This window comes from Neofelis nebulosa, chromosome 5 (genome assembly GCF_028018385.1).
Source record: "Neofelis nebulosa isolate mNeoNeb1 chromosome 5, mNeoNeb1.pri, whole genome shotgun sequence".
NCBI classification, from domain to species: domain Eukaryota; kingdom Metazoa; phylum Chordata; class Mammalia; order Carnivora; family Felidae; genus Neofelis; species Neofelis nebulosa.
Window position 1 is genome coordinate 97723568 of NC_080786.1, and position 21621 is coordinate 97745188.

The 21621-nt window shown below is 40.5% G+C and overlaps 1 long non-coding RNA gene across 2 annotated transcripts in view; it reads left to right on the forward strand.

Moving 5' to 3' along the window:
• The first annotated feature begins 767 nt into the window (after positions 1 to 767).
• The window catches only part of LOC131513063 (uncharacterized), a 116375-nt gene continuing 95521 nt past the window's right edge, over positions 768 to 21621 (forward strand). The window contains exons 1-3 of one of the 2 annotated variants that reach the window (XR_009262449.1): positions 768 to 1124; positions 17417 to 17523; positions 19793 to 20010. This is a non-coding gene — a long non-coding RNA (uncharacterized LOC131513063). Of the gene's footprint in view, positions 1125 to 17416; positions 17524 to 19792; positions 20011 to 21621 lie in introns of those variants that run through there. The other variant, XR_009262448.1, reaches the window with a different exon arrangement.

Sequence of the window (21621 nt, forward strand, 5' to 3'; positions counted from 1 at the left end):
GGGAAGAAGGGCAGCCAGGATAGAAGAAAGGGCACCAAAAAGAAAAATGAGACAAAGCTAAACATAAAATTTGTTATCTTCTCCATGGTTCTCTATGCTGGCTATGTAGAAATTGAGTTTAAGGAGCTAAGACTTGGTCTAAATTGCATGGTTAGCTTCTCTGTGATGTTCTAACACAGCCAGCTCCCATGTACTCAGTGAATGTCAACATTAGCCATACTTCACTTGTTTTCTGGGGTAAACTTACAAATTAGGCTCTAGAGGTATACCCATCTGTACTTTTATTCCTATCCCCAGAATAGAACAGAAAGAATAAGCAGCTTAAGGAATCCACAGCTTGATAGGTATAAAGGCAACTGGTATACCAGGGCTCTAGTGGTGGGAAGCAAGGTGAAATTGGATTGATTTCATTGGGACCCTCACTAATGAGCAAATGTATTAGTAACTCATTTTGTCTACCTCCTACAATGCTGTTTTCCAGAACTCTGGAGTTAACCCCCAAATATGTCTTCCACTCTACTGTTCCAATAATTTGGTGAATGACACAGGAAGTTGATTTGTGAAAATCCATCTGTATCTTAATAGTATGTCAAGGGAATCTTGACTTACTGAATTTGGGATACCAAATTCAGGTTTCTCCTCAGCAGGATTCTGACTAGAAATAACACTGTAACCATAGAAACACCTATTCAATGAATGGTCATGGGAGAAATGACATCACAATACCATTCAATAAAGAGAAAAAGCAGAGAATTCCCTGCCAAATTTGATATAGAGAGGACTTTTTTCAACACAAAACCACTGTCAAGTGCTCAGATAGAATTCTGATTTTTTTTTTCCTGACTCTCACAAGCAGACATTTTTTTTCACTTCATTCATTCAACAAATATATTTTTGAATGCCAGACACATCCCAGGCACTGTTCTAGGCACTGCAGTAAACAAAGCTGACTGAGTGATAGATGCAGAAAATAACCCAGAGAAAAGAGATATTATGACATTGCAAGAGGATGATATTTATTAAGGGGTAACCAAGAAAAACCACTATGCAAAGTTGACAATTATGCTGATGCCTGAAGGAAGGAAGCAAACAAAGAAGGTTTCTCATTCTGGCTAGAGAGAAAAGTATGTACAAAGGTCCTGCAGTGGTAATACTTTTTGGGTGTTGGAGCAAAAGTAAGGAGTCTTATGATACTGGAATAAAAGAAGGTGAACCAGTTGGGTGACAAGAATACGGCAGTGGGCTCTGATCAGGAAGGAATGCACAGGCCATAGAAAGGACTTGGGCTTTTCTTTGAGTGATGAAGGGACTGTTTGGAGGATTTAACCATAGAAATAATAAGATCTGTCTTGATTTTTAAAGAATTACACTAGGTGCTATATGGAGGCTAAATTACAGTGGGGATTGGTGAGAGGCAGGAAGACCAATTAAGAATGTGATTACAATAATCCAGAAAAGAGGAGATAGTGACTTGGCACAGGATGGTAACAGTAAAAAAGGCAGTAGTAGGATCCTAATATACTTTGAAGGAAGAACTGACAGAATCAATTTGCTGATGAAATGAATGAGTGTGTCTAGTCCAGTGCATTACAGGCACATGAATGAATAAATAAATTTTGATCAAATTTAAAAAATCAATCACATCAAATATGCTCACTTTTTCCCCCCAGAGAAAATTAAAACTTAGAGAAGTAAAATTACTACCTTTCTCATAACAAAAGATTTTACATTTACATAAAGGCCTTGTCTACAATGCTTATGATGATCCTTTGATATATCAACTTGTCTAGACTACAGTCCCCAGTTATTCAATAAAACTGCGAAGGTATCTTATCTTGTAGATGTATTAAAGCCCAGAAGAAGTTTATTTTTTTTAATGTTTATTTATTATTTTGAGAGAGAGACAGACAGAATGCAAGTGGGGGAGGGGCAGAGAGAGAGAGGGGCACACAGAATCCAAAGCAGGCTCCAGGCTCTCAAACTCACAGACCACGAGATCATGACCTGAGCCAAAGTCAGACGCTTAACCGACTGAGCCACCCAGCCACCCCAGAAGTTTATTTTCTTTTATTTTATTATTTTAAGTTCCAAAAAGTCTTTATTACATACACAGGGGAGGGGTTCGGTCCTTCTTAGCTGCAGCTTTCCTCATGGCTGCCAGGAACATTGCTCAGCAACTCTTTCTTCCTCTTGTCACATATGTCCCACCCTTTTCTTGACGAACTTGAAGAAGTATTTGGCCTTGGAGACCTTGAACAGCTCCATGGCACACATACCACTTGTATGAGGCGAAGCTTTTCATGTCCCACACAAACTTGATGTGTTTGGTAAGGCGCCTGCGACTGCAACTGTGCCTTAGCTTGCTTACATTCTTTTTTTTTTTTTAATGTATGTATGTATGTATGTATGTATGTATGTATGTATTTGAGAGAGAGAGAGAGAGAGAGAGAGAGAGAATGCAAACATGCAAGCAAAGCAGGGGAGGGGCAGAGAGGGGGAGACACAGGGGGACTCAGTCCCACGAACTGTAAGATCATGATCCGAGCCAAAGTCAGTCATTTAACCAACTGAGCCACCCAGGCACCCCAGCTTGCTCACATTCTTAGTAACCTTGTGGCCCTTGTTGAGGCCCATGACCATAGGGTAGTGCAGAACCATTGCTGCTGCTCCTCAGTGGCTCCCTCAGTGGAACGAATAAATCAAATTTATATAAGGGAGATTATCCCAGATAATCTGGGTAGAATTGACTAACAGTTGAAATGTCTTAGGAGCAGAGCTGAGACTCCCTAATTAAGAAGGAATTTTGCCTGTCAACATCACCTTCAGCCCATGCCTAGGGGTTCTCAGCCTGTCCTCTAGACTGTAGAATTGCTTAGCTAGCCCCCAAAATTGCACAAGCCAATTTCCTACAATAAATCTCTTGATGTAATTTCCTACAGGTTCTACTTCTCTGGGTGACTTAAATTATAAGTAATACTTTTACACTTATGCTTATACTTTTATACTTATCCATATCTCTGGCTCATGCCTCTCTCTGTCCTTTATAGCCACTTCGTTTTCTACCTACTTTTATGTATCAGTGTTCCAAAAGTTCTGTCCTGGTTCCTACTTTCCTTCTAGAGAGATTCTTGGGTAGATCTCTGTATAAGTTATTAATTATTAGAGCTAACACTAACTCTTGTGGGTCACTGTACTAGTTTGCACATGTATAAAACACACAGTTGTAAGGAAAATCCAGCCATACTCACACAAATAAGATGATTGATAACTTGTTTATGCAATAGCAGTCAACATGGGATAAAAGTAAAGTAAAAAAAAAATTTTTTAATGTTTGTTTAATTTTGAGAGAGAGACAGACCATGAGCAGGGGAGGGGCAGAGAGAGAGAGGCAGACACAGAATATGAAGCAGGCTCCAGGCTCCTAGCTATCAGCATAGAGCCCTATGCGGGGCTGGAATCCAAGAGACATGAGATTGTGACCTGAGCCAAAATCGGATGCTTAACCAACTGAGCCACCCAGGCACACCAATAGTAAAATTTTTTAAACTAGCAACCAGTTGACAATGTCTGATTGTTTTTGAGTCATCTTAATAATAGAAGGCATAATTCATAGTATAGATTTTATGAATTGTAACTTAGGACTGCTTGCCTCCTCCCCTACTCACAGTAGATTATATAGGGAAAATTGGTTAGGAGGCAGAGAAGCAAGGCCCAGGCAGGTGTGAAAGCAAATAGATGTAATGGAGAGATTGCTGGACTGGGAGCACAAAACTTGCGCTCTTACTCTGGCTTGCTATTTTAATTAGGTTATTTTGATCACAAGGATAGGGGTCTCCTTCAGATTATCTGAAGAAGAGGAGAGTTGGCTGTAATACCCAGGATATTGACCGGAACTGGGACTGGGAGAGGGAGGGGCAGCATCAGGGAGCCCCACTTTATACCAGCTGCCTCTCTAATGTACTGTATGAATCATTCTCTCTAATTGGGCCTCGGCTTCTTTGCCCATCAACTTCAACCTCCTTTCCCAGCCTCTTGCTTATTTATTCCTCTGGTCTATGAATTTGTCTTCGAATTACAGCCTCTGCTTTTATTACCAGGTTCTACTTCATAGTCTACTATGCAGTTTCTTTCAGCTTTGTTTCTACAGTTAACTATCCCATTCTTACATCTTCTTATTCAAATTCTCAAGAGAGGCAAGAAAGGGAATCTGATTGTCCCAATATGCAAAAAGTTGTTTATTAAAGGTTAAAGGGCCAACACAGGGTGTTTGGTAACCTACTCTGCTCAAAAAGGGTGTGGTTGGGGTAAGGGAAGAAAGAGAGCTAAAAGGTGAAATCCATAGCCAAACCTATTGTTATCTAACCTTTCTGGGCGTTAGCAGCTAACATTCCCTCTTCCCTTGCTCCTGCAACATTTTGAGTGGTCTTTACTAATCTCAGGTCCATCCTTCTCTCTGTCCTTTGCAACCACTTCTTTTTCCATTCACTCTTACGCATCAGTGTTCCAAGTATTCTGTCCTGGTTCCTGCTCTCCTATAGAGAAATTCTTGAGCAGACTTCTGTATAATCAAAAGAAGCCCTTGAAACCAAATGTGAACAGTCTGAAAAAAATAAGTGTACTAAGTTTCTCACATATGTGTTTTAATTGTTTAAAACATATGTTGGAATTTCTGTTATAATTAAAACTTTAATGTTAAAAGGGAGTTCCCATATGTAAAAGAGATTGACAGTTATACACCTTTCCATAGTAATCTCATCCTCATTCCCACATTTTGTTACCATCTGAATGCTAGTGACTCCCAAATCTACTTATTAAACATATGTAGAGAGAAACATGTATATGCCAGACACAGGGCTATTCATTAGGGTTACTATAATGATTAAGACATAATCAATCTCTCTCTCTCTCTCTCTCTCTCTCTCTCTCTCTCTCTCTCTCCTCTCTCTCAAAGAGTTCATAGTCAGGTGGGCAAAAATGACCAGTAAGCAAGAAATTACAGTGTGATAAGACCCCAAATAGAGGCAAGCACAGAGAACTGTAAGTGTCCAAACCTTAAGGAATTGGATCATGAGAACTTCTCAGAAGAAGTGATAGCTAGTTGATATCCAAAAGGTAAGCAGGCATTTTTAAGATCATTAGTTTTAAACCATTATTATGCATCAGAAACACCAAGGGAGTCTCTGAAAAATATAGATGTTAGGGCTTCATGCCCAGAGATTCTGATTTCATTGCTCGGAGGATAGGTTTTTGGCATTGTTATTTTTTTTAAGCAATTAAATAATTTTAATGGGGAGGAAGAGTTGAAAATCACTGGTTTAGGTAAAGCTGAGGATAGTCAAGTGCACTTCAAGCAGAGGTATTAGCATACTGAAAACCCTGAAAGCAGTAAGAGCACTTACCCAGTCCAGTTGCCTGGAAAATAGACTCTGAGGTATATATTTGCATGCAGGTTATTTATTAGGGAGTACTTTACAGAACACCACCAATAAAAGAATGAGAGAAGAGGACTGGGTAAAAGGAGAAATTCACAGAAACCTATGGGAGCCCTAGAGTTCAGAGCCATAGGAGGTTTGGAGCTGGGATATTTCAAGATTTGTTCACATCATGACAAGAAGGCTGAAACTTTGCACCCTTGCATCATCAAATGATTAGATTGGATGGCTCCTAAGATGGGCTGTGGCCTTGACAAGGCAGGTCCCTTCAACCTAGGACAATTTCAAGAGAGCATATAAGCTATAGGTTATCAGCAGCAACTGTGGGGGTGAATACATTGCTTCTGAAAAGGGGATTTAAGTGTTATATCCAATATAGGCCACCCTCAAACCACTTGGAGTCACATGATTCATATAGTAAGTCACCCCATCTGAAAGGAGCTCCTTCAAGTGTCTGGGTAGTATCTCTTTTTGGAGAAATTTACAAGATGAAAGTAAGGCCAATGACAGGCTTTTCCAACACAGTTGGTCTCAAGGTTGAAACTGACACTCATTGTCTCCTTCTTCTACAGTCCATTCTAGATTCCTCTCACCCTAGTCTGGCACTTCTGTTGGTCTAGGTGGCTTACCTAGTGAGGTGACTTGGACATTCATCCCTGAGTCCCTTGGCGCCTGGTAACCATTCCATGCTGCAGCTGCTATACTTGTTCATTTCTCAACTAAAGTCAGTAGAGTAGATTACAAGTACCAACTTTATTCTTTCTGGACCCTATTGTTTAATAGTAGCCTTACCTCCTCCTAATGATCAGGTCAATTACCCCTGCCAATATTGTGCTTCCCTTCCTTTCTTGCTAGACTCTTGGCATAAGGAGACTTAAGTTACCATGTAGTAGTCAGAGCTTATAGTGGGATTCTTAAAGGAGCAATGAGACATTCTAGGATGCACAGAGCCTAAATGTTCATAGTTGAGAATAATACATTTCTCAGCTGAGTCACTGGGACTGATAAGTGGATTACTTATCCTGGACTCACTGGGGAACAGAACCATATACTGGTCTTTGACACTGTATCCTGAAAGATGGTGCCTCATTCTCATATAGACTATCATCTGCAAGCTAGCACCTCAGCTGCTCTTTAAAAAAATTCCATCATCTCTCAGACCTACAACTTCCAATTAGTGCAGAATGTAATAGGCCCAATGGATACATGATCATGTCCCCATTGCTGCAACAGTGTTTGGTCTGAGCCTATGCTATACAGTATATACTGTGGGTAGATCAAATATTTCTGCAAACCTTCTTAAGGTGGTACTGGAAGAGACCCGGCAGGAAGGACAAGAAAGTTATCCCAGAATATGTGTCTTCCCAGTCAAGAGGAATCACTAATTTCCAGGATAGAAAGATTACATTGTAATCAACTAACCACCAAGTAGCTGGTTGGTGTACTCTGGGTATGATGCTCATAGAGACTCAACATTGGTCTCTGTTGCTGGCAGGTTGGAGAATTAGCAGTGGCAGTAGCTTGATCAACCTTAGTTAATGATGACCAATGCCACTGAGTCAATTCCTTGACAATGACTAGTCCGTCCATTTATGCATCCATTATGCACTGGAGTGCCTTATAACAGAAGCTGGATAACATCAACTGGCTGAGTCATTTTGTGTACTTGGCTTCTTAGTGCCTCTTCCTTGGTGATTGCTCTTTACCGGGGATTATCATGACATGCAAAGATATTCAAATTTCATCTCTTCTGCCTCTTTGCCAGACCTCCTTTTCTATGGTTTATTTTTCTCCTTCCAATTCCCCAATCAATCAAGCAGGTCACTTCCTATAAGTTCCTATTTATTCTTACCTCCAGCCATTTCTTTCTTTACCCCCATCCCACTCAAAAAGGTGGATAAACAGCTGTGACCATCTGAAGCTCTACTCATTAGGAGGATTGGCCCATATTGCTGACTCTCAGGGCACCCCTGAATGGAGCTATAGTTAGCAGCAATACATTTTCAGCTTGGACCCACATACAAAGCCAATTCACCAATGAACCCAGTTTGTCTTTTTCCTCCTATGCCAGTTGGCCAACCAACCCTTTCCACACACCTCCCCACCTCCATGCCACATGTGGCCATAGGTATGAGCTGAGAGAGAGGTGTCACTGTAACAGTAATCGATATAGAGGTCTGTGCTACCTGCAGTTTACTTGTGCCTTCTGACTTTCTTTTTTCCCAATCCAATATGTCACTTCCATCTTACAGTGGCTTTATGATTTGCTGGGTCTAAAAGACCCAGCTCATGATAGGCCGTCCTGGCTGCATGGTAAATTGATATCCCATGATTTTTTTCCTACTAGTTCCCAGGTGCATGGCAAGAATTATTTTGCAAATGATATTTTGGTCTCTAGCTGTTTACTACAGATGGCATGGGTTCGCTCTAGAATCTTAAGAGTGCATCTTGCAATTTGTCAGTTGGGGCTGACCACAAACCCCAAACAACATCTTTTCCCACCGCAGATACCTACGATTAGTTCTGTAGGACCATCTGTGCCAGACTTGCTGCAAAGCCCTTTCCTGCTTTGGGCCTGAATCAAAGCAAGTAGTCTTTCTGTGTCACTTGGTGAAAGGGTTGAAACAGTATTTCCAAGTATGAAATATGCCATCCCCAGCATCCAAAAAAGGCCTTAAAAGTGTTGTGCTTCTTTCTTAAGGGTGGAAGAAGATGAGTTAATCTTAATACAAGATGCACTAGACTTTCCTTTTCTTTGGAAGGAATATTCTGGCCTGTCCTAGATGACTCTACTCCTTAAAAACATAAATGCAGAGCCCTGACTTTTCATTAGATTTCTCTTTAATCCTTTAGAGTGTAGGTGTCTTACCAAGGCCTCCAGTGTACTTGCCACTTCTTCTTCATGCAGTCCAAGTGACATGTCAATGATACAGTGGACTGATAATGTTCTGAAGAATAAAGAGTCTAGGTCCCTTTGCATTGTATTCTAACAGAGGACAAGAAAGCTAACATAGCCTGGGGCAAGGCCTTAGCCTTAGCCTCATTCCATTCCTAAGCCTCAGCCTTAGCCTACAGAGGACAGCCACTACTGAGAATTTCATTTATGCTGATGCCCTTCTCATCCCTCTGGTAAATGAAGTGTCCAGTGAACCCTTATGTGAAACATGGTTAACAGATGGATCTTCTGGTTTACATAGTACATCTACTCTAGCACACCCATTTCTCTAAAACCTTTGATCTCTTCTTTCAATATGTGCCAGAGAAGTTCTGGTATTCTTAGTGCGTACCAAAGCCTTTATCAAGCTTCTAAGAACCATTCTAGCTACATGTTAGCACTGTCTCCTGGGTCTTTGACTGGGCATTAAGTCCTCCATCAATGGAGAAAGTTCCATATAAATTCTCCCTCATCCAAATTTATGTTTTGCCCTCATTCCACCACACCTTCCACCTTGACTCAGGGTCAAGATCATACTTTCTCTCCTGGTCTTATTGATATGTGCTGGCCAGGTCCTGCAGCTCTTTAGTGTATAGTTCCTTTCTTTTGCTAGTAGACAGACCAAACACTTCCCCAGCCTGTTATGTTGTATCTTGAAGCTAGCTATTGGTCTGGTTGTCAAGAGGGAAAGTGGAGATAGATGGAGGTAGAGGGGAGGAAGGGAGCTGTGGGAGTATATGTTATGTTATTTTGCAATCTTGCAAGCAAAATGATGTGATAGCTTTTAGCATGAAGGAATAGGGTGCTTCTGTGGGTTCAGAGGAAGTTGAGGTTTCAAGATTTCCAAAGGCATCAACCCAAATAACGCTATTCCAAATCTCAGAGCCTCAGAGCCTCAGAGCCTCTTTGCAGTTAAGGCCCTGAACCTGGTGAAGCAGATTTGCCAGGTTGACAAATTAATCTTTTCTGGATACAGATACTTAAAATCACATTCTAGGTTTGGTCCTCAGATTTTCTACCCTCAGGCCTTCTGGCCCTGTCACTTTGCCCTACATTTGAGATTAATCACTCTTAGTCCTTCATTGCCTTTCTCTAATGCCTGATAACATCCAGACAAAGCCATGTGATTCCATGGTCTCTATATTTACTACTTTCCTAGAACCTCTACTCTACTCCTTAAAACTCCTAGAACCTCTGTTTGAAAAACATTGATTAAAGACATAAATCTCTGAGCCATAAATTCAGAGGTTTGATTTATGTCTTTAATCAATGTTTTTCAAACTGAGGTTCTAGGAGTTTTAAGGAGTAGAGTAGAGGTTCTAGGAAAGTAGTCTCAATTGCCTGAGACAGTATACCTGCCAGTACATTCTTTCAGTTTCCATCCCAGTTTACCACTGATGAAAGATGTAACTTTTTCATTGTTCTAGCATTCTGGGAGTTATCAAAATTCCACTTTCTACCAGTAATGGAGTCCTTACTTCCAGCTAGGCAAAGGATAATATAGTTCAAAAATCCCACTTTAAAGCTGCTAAGACAGGGGCGCCTGGGTGGCGCAGTCGGTTAAGCGTCCGACTTCAGCCAGGTCACGATCTCGCGGTCCGTGAGTTCGAGCCCCGCGTCAGGTTCTGGGCTGATGGCTCGGAGCCTGGAGCCTGTTTCCGATTCTGTGTCTCCCTCTCTCTCTGCCCCTCCCCCGTTCATGCTCTGTCTCTCTCTGTCCCAAAAATAAATAAAAAACATTAAAAAAAAAAAAAAAAAAAAAAAAGCTGCTAAGACAATTCTGGTAACAACTGTTTTAGGTCAGACTTCCCAGGAAACAGACTGTGTAGCAAAGATGTGAATAAAGATTTATGGAGAGGGCTCTTAGGGAAAAAAAAATGGAAAGGAGGAAGAGGAGCAGGGTTAGGCAGACGGAAATGTTTGAACAGCAATGCAGTTCCAACAAGGACTCAGCCAATCCTATGGGAGAAGTTCTGATTTGGAATGGCCTCCACAGTTGTCCATTTTGAGGATTGGGCTTTATACCCCTGCACTGACCAGTCATGATATGCAGGCTGCTTCTGGAGTGAGTTGTGACTTTCTGCATGGCATCTCCCTTTGGTAGAAGGCAATAGGCAATTCCTTCAGAAATTCTCAGCTATCAGTGGACAACAGTCAGCACTTCTGGTAGTTGTGAATATGCCTTGATCTCAAAGGAAAGATGTTAGGGGGGTGGGGGGGTACACAGGATCTATCAGAGCATGTGTTTTTGCCAAACTGTAAGTAGTTCAGTAGGGCTCAAGACAAAGTATGAGAGGGAGAGGGGCATATGATAAGGCCAAATGTGAAAGCAGTTACCAGATCAGAGCCTTTGTCTTGCAATGCAGCCTCCAAAGAATAGCAATGCCCAATGGGTACTTGGACATAAAATCTGAAGTTCAAGAGAAAGATCTTGATATAGAAGAGTTACTTATGTCTGAGACATTGAAGTTGAGGGTTATTAGGGAAAGCCAGTTATTTGAGTTTGAATTCCAGCTCTATCTATATTACATCAAGTCTTCTGAACCTTAGTTTTCTCGTCTATAAAATCTTCACAGGGTTGTTAGGAAGAATGAGTGGAATGATTCATACAGAGCACTTAAACAGAGCTCTGAAAACATGAAACCTGTACATGGCATACTAAACCATTTCCAGCTTTGTTCTCTCTCTAGTCAACCAAAGGATTGATCCTGAACTGACAAAACTTCTGTCACTATTTATGCTTTAAAAATATCTATAAGTGTGTGAGCATGGTTGAAGGGAGCTTTATTATGCACTATTTGTCTTTCATAGCTAGAAACACTGAGGTCTGAACTGTTAAGCTCTTTGGTTGAAGTCCCACTGCAGGATGAGTCAGGATAAACAATTCAGATCCTTAAACTCCTCATGCCATTGGGCTCTGTAACCAACAAACTCATAACCTACTGGGAAAAGAAAAGGACACTGATGTATCATGTTAATTCTGTAACAGATGAAAGGAACTTCAGGGTCATCTTTCTGAGATGATTGCCCAGGGGTTGGGCCCCAGGTGTTGAGAAGAGCAGATATTATAAGGTTTATTGAGAAGAATGTGACAGGGATGCATTATCAGGTGACAGGGTGATGAGGTGGGTGATAAGATTGCAAGTCAGCTCTGAGGTCAGCCTCAGGTTGAAGGAGGCAATGTGTGTGACACCCTGGTGGATGTGAAGAATTTTTAGTGACTTCTCTTTGCACTGAAGAGATGAGCTGATGGGCTTCCAGTTTAAGGCAGCAGCCTCCCTCTCCTGGGTCTAATCGGTTTCTAGGTTCCCGCCTTTCTATGGTCCCTTTTTTAACATAAATATTTTAAGGAGGGAGGGTGGAGAAGCAGCCCTGGAAATCCCAGCTTTGTCATGTTTCAAGACAAAGCTACAGATATAACATAGGCATCCAAAACGTACTATGGGGAGAAGGGACAGATGCACTGAAAAGAGATGGATTGGCTGGAGGGAGAAGAGGAGGAGAGACATGACTGGCAGCAACTATCAAACAGAAAGACTTATATCTGTTTTCTGAGAAAAGAGGAGGCAAGGTGAAAGCAGAGCTTGCTAAATATAAATGTCAGCTGCAAGCCTGAACTGCAAAGTAGTGAAAATAGTCCTTGATAGAAAAGAAAAACACTCACCAAACTCCCCTTTATAGCCATGAGGTTTTCTTTTTAATTATTATTGTACCTTCTCTTTTTGAGGTAGAGAATGAGAAATTTGTAAATAATAGAAATCAGGGCTTCTCCCTCCATCCTACCCCAAAAGCCAAGAGTTAAACATTTAGGAGAACACAACTGATAAGAATCATACAGGAAGTTTGTTGAATATTCATTTCTGTGGACGCATCTACAAAGATTCTAATCTAATGGGTCTGCAGTAGCATCCAGGACTATGCATTTTTAGCAAACTCCCTAGTGATGCTGATGTGAGGGGTCCAATGATCATACTATGAAAAACATTATTCTACATGGTCAGTGCCCACCCCAAACTTAACCCAACACTCAGGGGCATCTAGAGCAAAAAAATATATGTTTACATGGCCAATCCAAATAAATCTGGATAAGAACAGTATTATCAGTATAAACACTTCTTTTCCTTGAAGGGTTTCTTCTAAATTAGGAATCTATAGGGGCGCCTGGGTGGCTCAGTCGATTAAGTGTCTGACTTTGGCTCAGTTCATGATCTTGTGATCTGTGGGTTTGAGCCCCAAGCTGGGCTCTGTGCTGACAGCTCAGAGCCTGGAGCCTGCTTCAGATTCTGTGTCTCCCTCTCTCTCTGTCCTTCCCACACCTCTCTCTATCTCTCTCTAAAATAAATAAATATTAAAGAAAATTATAAACTAGGTATCTATAAAGGATAGCTCTTTCCAGAAGAAAGGGTAGTCTCCCTCCAAATCAATTCCCATTTCATTCTTAGAAGGTAACTTTTTAAGGCAGAAGCTTTATTCTTACTTTCAAAAAATACTAAAACTTAGTCTATACTCTGTTACAGGGATAGTGTCAGATCCTAGACCAAGATCACTTTCCTCATTTCCCAAAAGCACTGGGAACTACCAGATCCCTTAACAAAAAGGGTAAATTATTTTTCTCCCCAAATAATGGGGAATGGAAACAGAAAATGGACAGGATTGCTTCATCAGGGATTATTTTTTTCTCATAATTTTTCTTTTTCTATTCAGTTTTATTTTTAAATAATAATATTAGGCCAAATTTAATTTCTGTCTTAGTTTATAACCATCCAGGGAAGACTAATACTGCATTAGTAGTTTGATAAGGAAAGCTTGATTCAGAGTTGACCTTTTAATAACTCAAGAGTTGTAAGGGTTAGGCAATAACAAATGAAAATAGAAATGCCTCCTGGGGCACACTACTGAGACTGCGATCTTCAGTTCTGAGAGGTTCTCAGAGAGTACCCATCTATCTTTGTGCATCCAGGCCCTTTGAATCTGGGACAGGCATTGGAAGGCTCATGTCAAATCATTCCATTTCATATTCAAAAGGGCTCCAGTATCTTTGATCTTTGTAAGTGGAAGAAACTTTGTCTTGAATGCAAATCCCCTTCCAAATGCTACACCATTTCTTTTCTTTCTTTTATAAGCAACTTCTTTTAAAAAAATTCCCCTTACTTGCTGTCTCCCCTTATTGCCATCTATTTAGTTGTCAACTCAGTGCAGCCAAATTTTCAACCCACCTCTGCTCTGAAACCCTTCTTGCTAAGGTCACCAATGCTTTCAAATCCAACAGTTACATCTCTTACATATCTAACTTGACTTCTCAACAACAGTCAACACAGTTACTGTTATCCTCTCTGACACCATCCTCTTGGTTTTATCCAACTTTATGGCATTTCTTTATTAGATTCGTATTTGTTAGCATTTCCTCCTCGGCTTGCCTGGCCTCCTCTAAATATAGGAATTCTTTGGCCCTCTGGTCTATCTCCATTCTCCCAGGTGATCTCATCCAGCTGTATAATTAAAACACCATCTACAGCCCAATTAATCCACAATTTACATTTCCAGTTCTGACCCCTTCTCTGCATTACAACCTAATGTATTCAACTTCCTACATAAACATATTAGATCCAATGAAACTCTCATTCCCTCCAAATATTATATCCCAAATCTTCCTGTAGTACATTATCCCCACTCACCCAGTTGCACGGCCCAAACCCTAGTTGTTATCTTTGATTCTTTCTCCTTTTGTCACTGCCTGTATCCAATCTCTAACTGCACTGCCTCACCTTACTGCACACTACCAGCACCGTTCAACTACACTGCTGCATTATCTCCTAGACATCACTTTGCTGGTGTCCTTGCCTCCCAATAATCAACTCTGTACAAAGCATCAGAGTGGTTGTTTTAAAATCACATAATGCTCCCTTGCTTTGAACTGGCTTCCGACCTCCTCCTCATGGTCTCAAGACCCTATGTGATTCTGTCCTTTCCAGAACGCTCTCTTTCTCCTGCTTCAGCCACATTAATCTTTTATTAACTTTCTTTGAAACTTCAAGCTCATTTCCACCATAGGGTTTTCAACCTTGGCTTCCTCTGTCTAGACCAACCTCCCCCTGTCTCTTCATGTGATCAACTAGTTCTCATCATTTGGATCTTGGTTCAATTGTCATTTCCTCCAAGAGGCATTCTGGCCACCCCAGGTAAGATGGAGGTTTTACAGTCAGATACACTATCACATCACCTTGTTTTGTCTTTTGTGTAGCACATATCATGACCTGAAATCCTGTTCATTTGTTGATGACCTATCTCTCATGCCCACTAGATGGTAAGTTCCATGACAGCAGTAACCAGTGTTTTGGTTAGTGCCTGGGAGATAACAGGGACATAAAAAATATTGAGTTTTAAATTTTATAATGATTATATAAATCATGAATTATATTCAAAGCTGTACAATGTTGGCAATGAATGCGCCCTTTAGAATTTCTTTTATTTTCATGTGGTAGTGCATCCTGGTTGAGCCCTACCTAAAACTCAGATTATCTGAAGGACTATCATAAATTACTGGGTGGGAAGCTTCTTGGTGTCTGTTTCATTGATTTTCACTAATGGAAAATATCTTTAAAAAGAAAGTTGGTAAGAAAATCCAAAGAATTCAGGAGCAGCTATAGAGTGGGAGTAATGAGGTGAAAGAGGGAAGACTATTTCTCAGCCAAATCTAAAGCACTAGGGACCAAGTCTATGTGGAAGGGAGTTACCAGAAGAAGCAAAGAGAGCTGGTTGGTTTTGTTTTTGTTTTGTTTTGCTTTGTTTTTAGAAATATGGTAAAGCAGGAAAACACAAACAATGTTGATTCAATGTCCAGGTAGCAAAGTGGGACACTGCATTGGGAAAAGGGTATCTCAGCATCTCTTTTCACTTGTGGCACCCAGTGTACTGTGGAAAACACTGATCTCCATGGCATTTCAAGAGTGTGTAGTTTTGGGAGACCTTGGAAACAGTCCTCTGGGCAGAAAGTCAGAGTCCTTCCTTCTTGATTCTGCTTCCTTAGAATTAGCTCTTATCTTAGGCCACCATGCTTATAAATGGCTATAGCAGAACCAGACACTACATAGCCTCTCATTCATGTCCTCAGGAAGACTGTGAAAGTTCATTGCTATGAGTTCTAGGAAAAAAATATCACTCTATCTCCTCAGCTTTGACTCAATCAAAGGAGATGGACACCCCCTGAACTAAGATTGGGAACAGAGAGATGACTGTGGCAAGTGATTTCTTTTCACTCATTCATTCTTCAGCACTTATTGAGCACCTACCATGTTCCTGGCACTCATCTAGGTGCTAAATATGGCATGGGGAACAGCATTCAAAATCCCTTAAATTATAGCAAAATGCCCAAGATTTCAAAGACACTTACTTATGGCTCTATCTTGGGTAATCCACTCATTTTCTGGAAATGGGGGTTGTACCCAGGGTGACTCTTCCACACTAAAGGAAAGATGAAGGAACCCTTCGGCTGTCAGTTCTCCTCATTTGTAAGTCTTGCATGATGTGACTCGCCTGCTACACAGAGCCACACTCACCCGGGGCAACCACAACCTTTCCCCTGAATTCAGAGGCTGTCAGCTGCTGCAACTATTTGCTTTACCCACTATCCAAGCATATGCATGGATGGAAAGGAGACTTCGAGAGCAGAAGCACGGATGATGGGGTTATGGCTTCCTCTAGACACTGGAGAAATTTTGTCTGTGCCCTCCTGACAGAGAGGCATTCACTGCATTTTAATATAATGCTATTCTCCACAGATATTTCATTTTCAGGCTAGTGGAAAAGTGAGGCATCAGAAGGGAGAATGCTGATGGAGGTCTGGGTAAAGAAAAGAGAGCTGATAAACATTTCCCTTCTGAAGTAATATGAAAACACCCACATTAAGGATAAGTAGCTTGCCTGAGAAAAGTCAAAGTCAAAATGAAGTACGAATTATTGATTTTCAGTAAGTCAGGAACTAACATTCTACTTTTACCCCCACTCCATGTTCTCTAATTTTGGCACTAATTCAACAGTCTCTTTCAGGTCCAGAAGCCTACCTTTAAAATATCACTCTATATTTTCCTTTTATCTTCCTTCCTCATCCTCTCTTTTCATATTTTCTCTCCTCTTTTATCCTCTCTCCCCCTCCCATTTTCATTTCTCTCATTCTCTTGCTCCTCTCTTCTCCCCTCTTTTTGCTTTAGGATGTATCCTAGCAACAGCTATTTCAATTTAGAAAGGATGGGAAGGGCCACCGGTGTTGCCAAGGTTACCAGTATTTCCTGCTGTCATTGGAGGAAGTAACCTGTGTGTCGATCACAATGGAATCAGATACCCTGACACCTTTCTTGCTATGCTGCCTGTCTCTTGAATGAGAGAGTCTTCCATATCAAAAAGTTTTACTAAACTGTCTCACAGTGTCATGGATGTTTTCATTTAGTGATAAATTATTCTATAACCTAGATGTTTATAGAAAAGTGTAGGGAAATATAAAATGGTAAAATGACAATAGTCATTTTAGACATCATTTTGACATCATTTTAGAGGGCAGCAATTCTATTCATCTGAGACATACTGTCAGATTTCCAAAAACAAGATAACAATATTGTTGGCCAGTAGAGCCCATTTTATGATAATGACTCAATATCAGATACATGTGCCCTTTAAAAATATAATAATCATGGTAATTTGTACCAATATACCGTCATTTAGGTGCTATATCCACTTAAAAGATAAAAATCTTTTTAAAAATTTCTCCAAATTAACCACCATCATAAAAAATTAAAAATTCATTCAGTAGGACCTTTTTTATTTGTCATAAAATGATAGCCATTAGTGTCCAGGAACTATTTCAAAGATTATTTACATCAGGCCCAAAGCATAAGGCCCAGAAGACCCAAGACCAACCTCCAGGTGTGGCCCCAGTTCTGAACTCACATTGCCCAGATGAGTCAGGCTAAAATATCTATGAGTTTTCTTTGTCATAGAACCTTATAGAGGCATACCCCTTACAAAACCCTCATACTTCCTTATTTCATTCCCACAGTGGCTATGTGAGGATGCACTTTCCCCATTTTACAGATGATCAAACTAAAAGCCAGGGAGTTTGAGTGAGTTAAGTGGCAGAAGACCTGGCATGAAGACTTCTGATTTGTAAGTCATTGTATAGCACTTGTCTTCCACCATATGTGGATGATATAGAACCTATGCATGACCTCTTCCCCTACTAGTTTGTCCTGGAAATATTTCCTGCATAAATCACTTGCACACGAATCCTCCTCTGGAATCAACTTCTGGTTGGGGAACCCAACTCCTGCAACTCTTAACAGAGTGCTTTCCCCATCCATGGCTCCAGCTCTCACTATTCCCTTCCCTTGGCCCTTGGGAGTGGGGAATGATTCCCATTGTTGCTAGCCCCAGGGTGTTTTAACAGTCTTGGTGGTTCCATTAACTCTGCTCACACTCACTCTTTAGTTCTATAATTGAAGTCTCATGAGGTACCTTAGTTTGTTTCTGTTTAATGCATATACCATAACTGTTAGAGCCTCTTAACTGATCTCCCCAACTTCTCTTTCACTCCCTTCTCTCCTTCAATCCATTCTCCATAGACTGGCTAGAGGATATTTTAAATCACATCATTAGATCATATCATTCCCCACTTAAAACCATTAATGGATCCCCACCATGCACAGATAATGTTCACATTCCCTGCCATCATATAGGAACTCTTTCATGCTTCAGCTGACATCTTCAGCCACAACGCTGACCACTTCCTTCCTAATCTACTTACATTGCAGCAATACCAAACTACATATAATTCCCAACACAGATCAGGGTTGCATCTTACCTCTGTGGTTTGGTTCAACTCATGCTTCCCTCATAGTGTAGCATGCTCTCCTCTCCTCCAAACATCATTAATTGATTCCCTAGTTCAAGCCAGTGTCATCTCTCCAGGAAGAGTGTGGTTGCTTCAAGACAGAGATGATTCATTTATTAATTTGTAGGCTATCAGTTTCATCTTGACACAGAATAGAAAGCATGTTGAATGACTGGTCTTTCAAGGAGTGAAAATAGCTACTACTGCACTACAACACCTTTGCAAACCCTCAATTATCATTGAAGATATCTTTGAAAAGTGAACCAGTAATGTTAATAATTGCCACTTACTTCTGCCCACTCTGTACCACTTAATGTATAATATTATTATTTAATCTTCACAACAAATATAAGGTATTGTTATTTGTTTTTCTTTTTTAAGATGAGGACAATAAAGCTCAGAAAGATAAGAAATGTTCCTTAGGTCACACAGCTAATAAGGGGTGGACTTGGGATTTGAGTCCTTCCGTGTCTATCTTCATTCCCAGGACTGTGTTCTCTCCTTTACAGAGAAGCATCCATGTCATAATGTAAAGAAGAACTGGGCAAAGCCCTCACTCCACTTCTATTCCCAGCATCCAGGTCACCATGAAGAAGAGGGACACTCAGTGGTTTCACACATTCATGAAAGGCGCTATAAATACTGTATATGTGCATCTATTTCTAGCCACTTTAGATGACATTTTGTTTGGTGGCATTTCATCTAAAGAGATGGTGGAGCAATAGACAGATATTTACACAGGACAAATAAATCCTTACTATATACTATACACAATAAAACACCCATGGAACATTACTTCCCTGCAAGAGCTACTACTACTGCCTGAATTCCTGTGAATGTATTTCACTGGTTCTCTTTAGGACTCAGCAAGGCCCTGATCACATGCTGATCACACACAGAGAGCCAGATTCAGACAATTAAAGTCATGATTTGTTTTTGCTCCCATCAAAACTTGATAACTAAATGGTAGCAGTAGTTAATGTAGCATTTTATAAGCAACAGTGAATTACCCATGGTTAGTGACTAATAATAAATTAGTATGATTATACTCAACACAGACAAAAAATGTCTACAGATGGGAGCTAATGTCACAAGCATGAAAAAGAGAAAGTCGGAATCAGGTTACACAAAATCACGGAACAGGCAACTTGAAAAAACAGATCTGTCTCCTTTTGACTTCTGCTTAGGTCAGAACCTCCTTGACCACAGCATGATGTGGCCACCACAATGGCAAGATGGCTCTTCTCTGCCTTCTCTCTCACCCCAATGAAGGGACCAGCTTATATAGGTTCTGCCTAGGACTTCACTGGTTTTAGTACAGAAAATTCTGTATTTATTACTTAAATTTGGCTTCCAGTTATGGTAACTGTGGTAGGCAGAATAACGGCTTCCCAAAGATATCTGAATCCTATTCCCTGGAATCTGTGACTATGTTACCTTACATGGCAAAAGGACTTTACAAATATGAGTAAGAATTGTGAAGTGAAAAGATTAGCTTGGATTATCCAGTTGGGCCCTACCTAATCACATTGTCCTTAAAATCAGAGTTTTTTCTGGCTGTAGTCAGAGAGACATGTGACTACAGAAGAATGGTCACAGAAATGCAACATTACTGGTTTTGAAGACAGAGGAAGCTTCTAGAAACTGGAACAAGCAATGAAATGAACTCTCGTTAAGCCTTCAGAAAGAAACAGCCCTGCTGCTATACTTTGATTTTAGCCCAGTGAGACCCACACTGGAATTCTGATCTATAGAACTGCAAAGAGAATAAATGTGTTGTTTGAAGCTGTAAGTCTGTGGTAATTTGTTTTGGTAGCAGTAAAAACACTAATGCAGTAACCACCTCATCCTGGTTTGCCCAGGACTGTTCAGTTTTAAAACTAAAAATCCCACATCCTGGAATTCCTTCAGTCCTGGACAAACCAGGACTGTTGTTCACTCTACCCTCATTTCTCATTCCCAGGGTTGGGCTGTAGAATTCTCCACGGATACTTAGGTACCCTCCAATGAAATTATCTGGCTTCTCAAAAGATGCCCTAAAGCAACAATTCTCAAACATTAGTGTGAATCAGAATCACCTGGAGGGCTTGTTAAACCAGATTGCTAGGCCTACCCCCAGAGTTTCTGATTCAGTAGATCAAGAATGAAGCATGAGAATTTGCATTTCTAACATCTCCTCAGTACGTAATGATGTCCTTCTGAGGCCTATACTTTTAAACCACTGTCCTAAGAGACAAAAACCTCTGGGGCAACCATGAATAGAGTTTCATCTGCCCATGTGCCAGGCATAGATAAAAATGAGATGGATTTGTGGGCAGGTATCAACTGTTAGAGCTGATCAAACACACAAGTCTGAATCTTCTTGATCTGCTAGAGCACATGTGAAAGACTTTCATTTCTGTCTTTGATAAACTTTGGCCCCTGGGCAAGTGACCTACTACTCTGACTCTCTGAATAGGAGCTAACCCATGTAAAGCACCTGGCATGGTGTCTGTCATATGACACTGCTCAATACACGATAGTCACATAAGAAGCCAGTCTTTTCCAAATTATCACTCACACAGCTCACACACCTAATGAGAATGTGGAATGGGGAGGTGGGTATTTGCCATTGAACTTTGGTGTGAATATCTGAAGTCTTGGTTATACTATTCAAATTCAGGAATATTCCCACCACAAATTCAAAAATACTGATTTCCAGGATTCTCCTATTTTTCATTCATTCAAAAACATGTTTGAAACAACTCTTATGTACAAATACCCAAGTTAAATGTTGTAGTCCCTTCCAAGTGTAGGGTTCATCAATTATTCAACAAATATGTATTAAGGGCCTACATAGTGTGGCCAGACACTATTGTAGGTGCTGACATTACAATGGGCAAGAAGACAGAAAAGATCTCTTCTCCCACAGAACTCATGTTTTAGGGAAGCTAAACAGCATGCAAAAACAGAGGAGAAAAGAGGTGAATGAGAATGTCAGTGGTCTCATGTATTATGACAAGATAAAACTGGCCAGGGATTGCCTTATAATAAAAAGGTAGTTCTGGATGTCCTCTATAAGAAGGTGGTATTTGAGTTGAGATCTGAATAACTGGGAAAATCATTGCAATCAGAGGAATAGCTAGAATAAACTAAGAAGGAATGAGCTTGGTACATACAAGAAGTGGCCAAAAGAAGAACAATGTGAATGGATCATAGTGCACAATGGGGAGAGACAGGACATGGAAGGATTCTGTGATTCTATGATGTTGTAGATCCTGGACTGCCATGGATTATCTTTGGCAGCAGGAAGCTTTATTAGGTGGAAAAAAAAACAACAACTGATTTTAAGGTATATATCCCATACATGGTTAGTTTTTTATGTCCGTTATTCT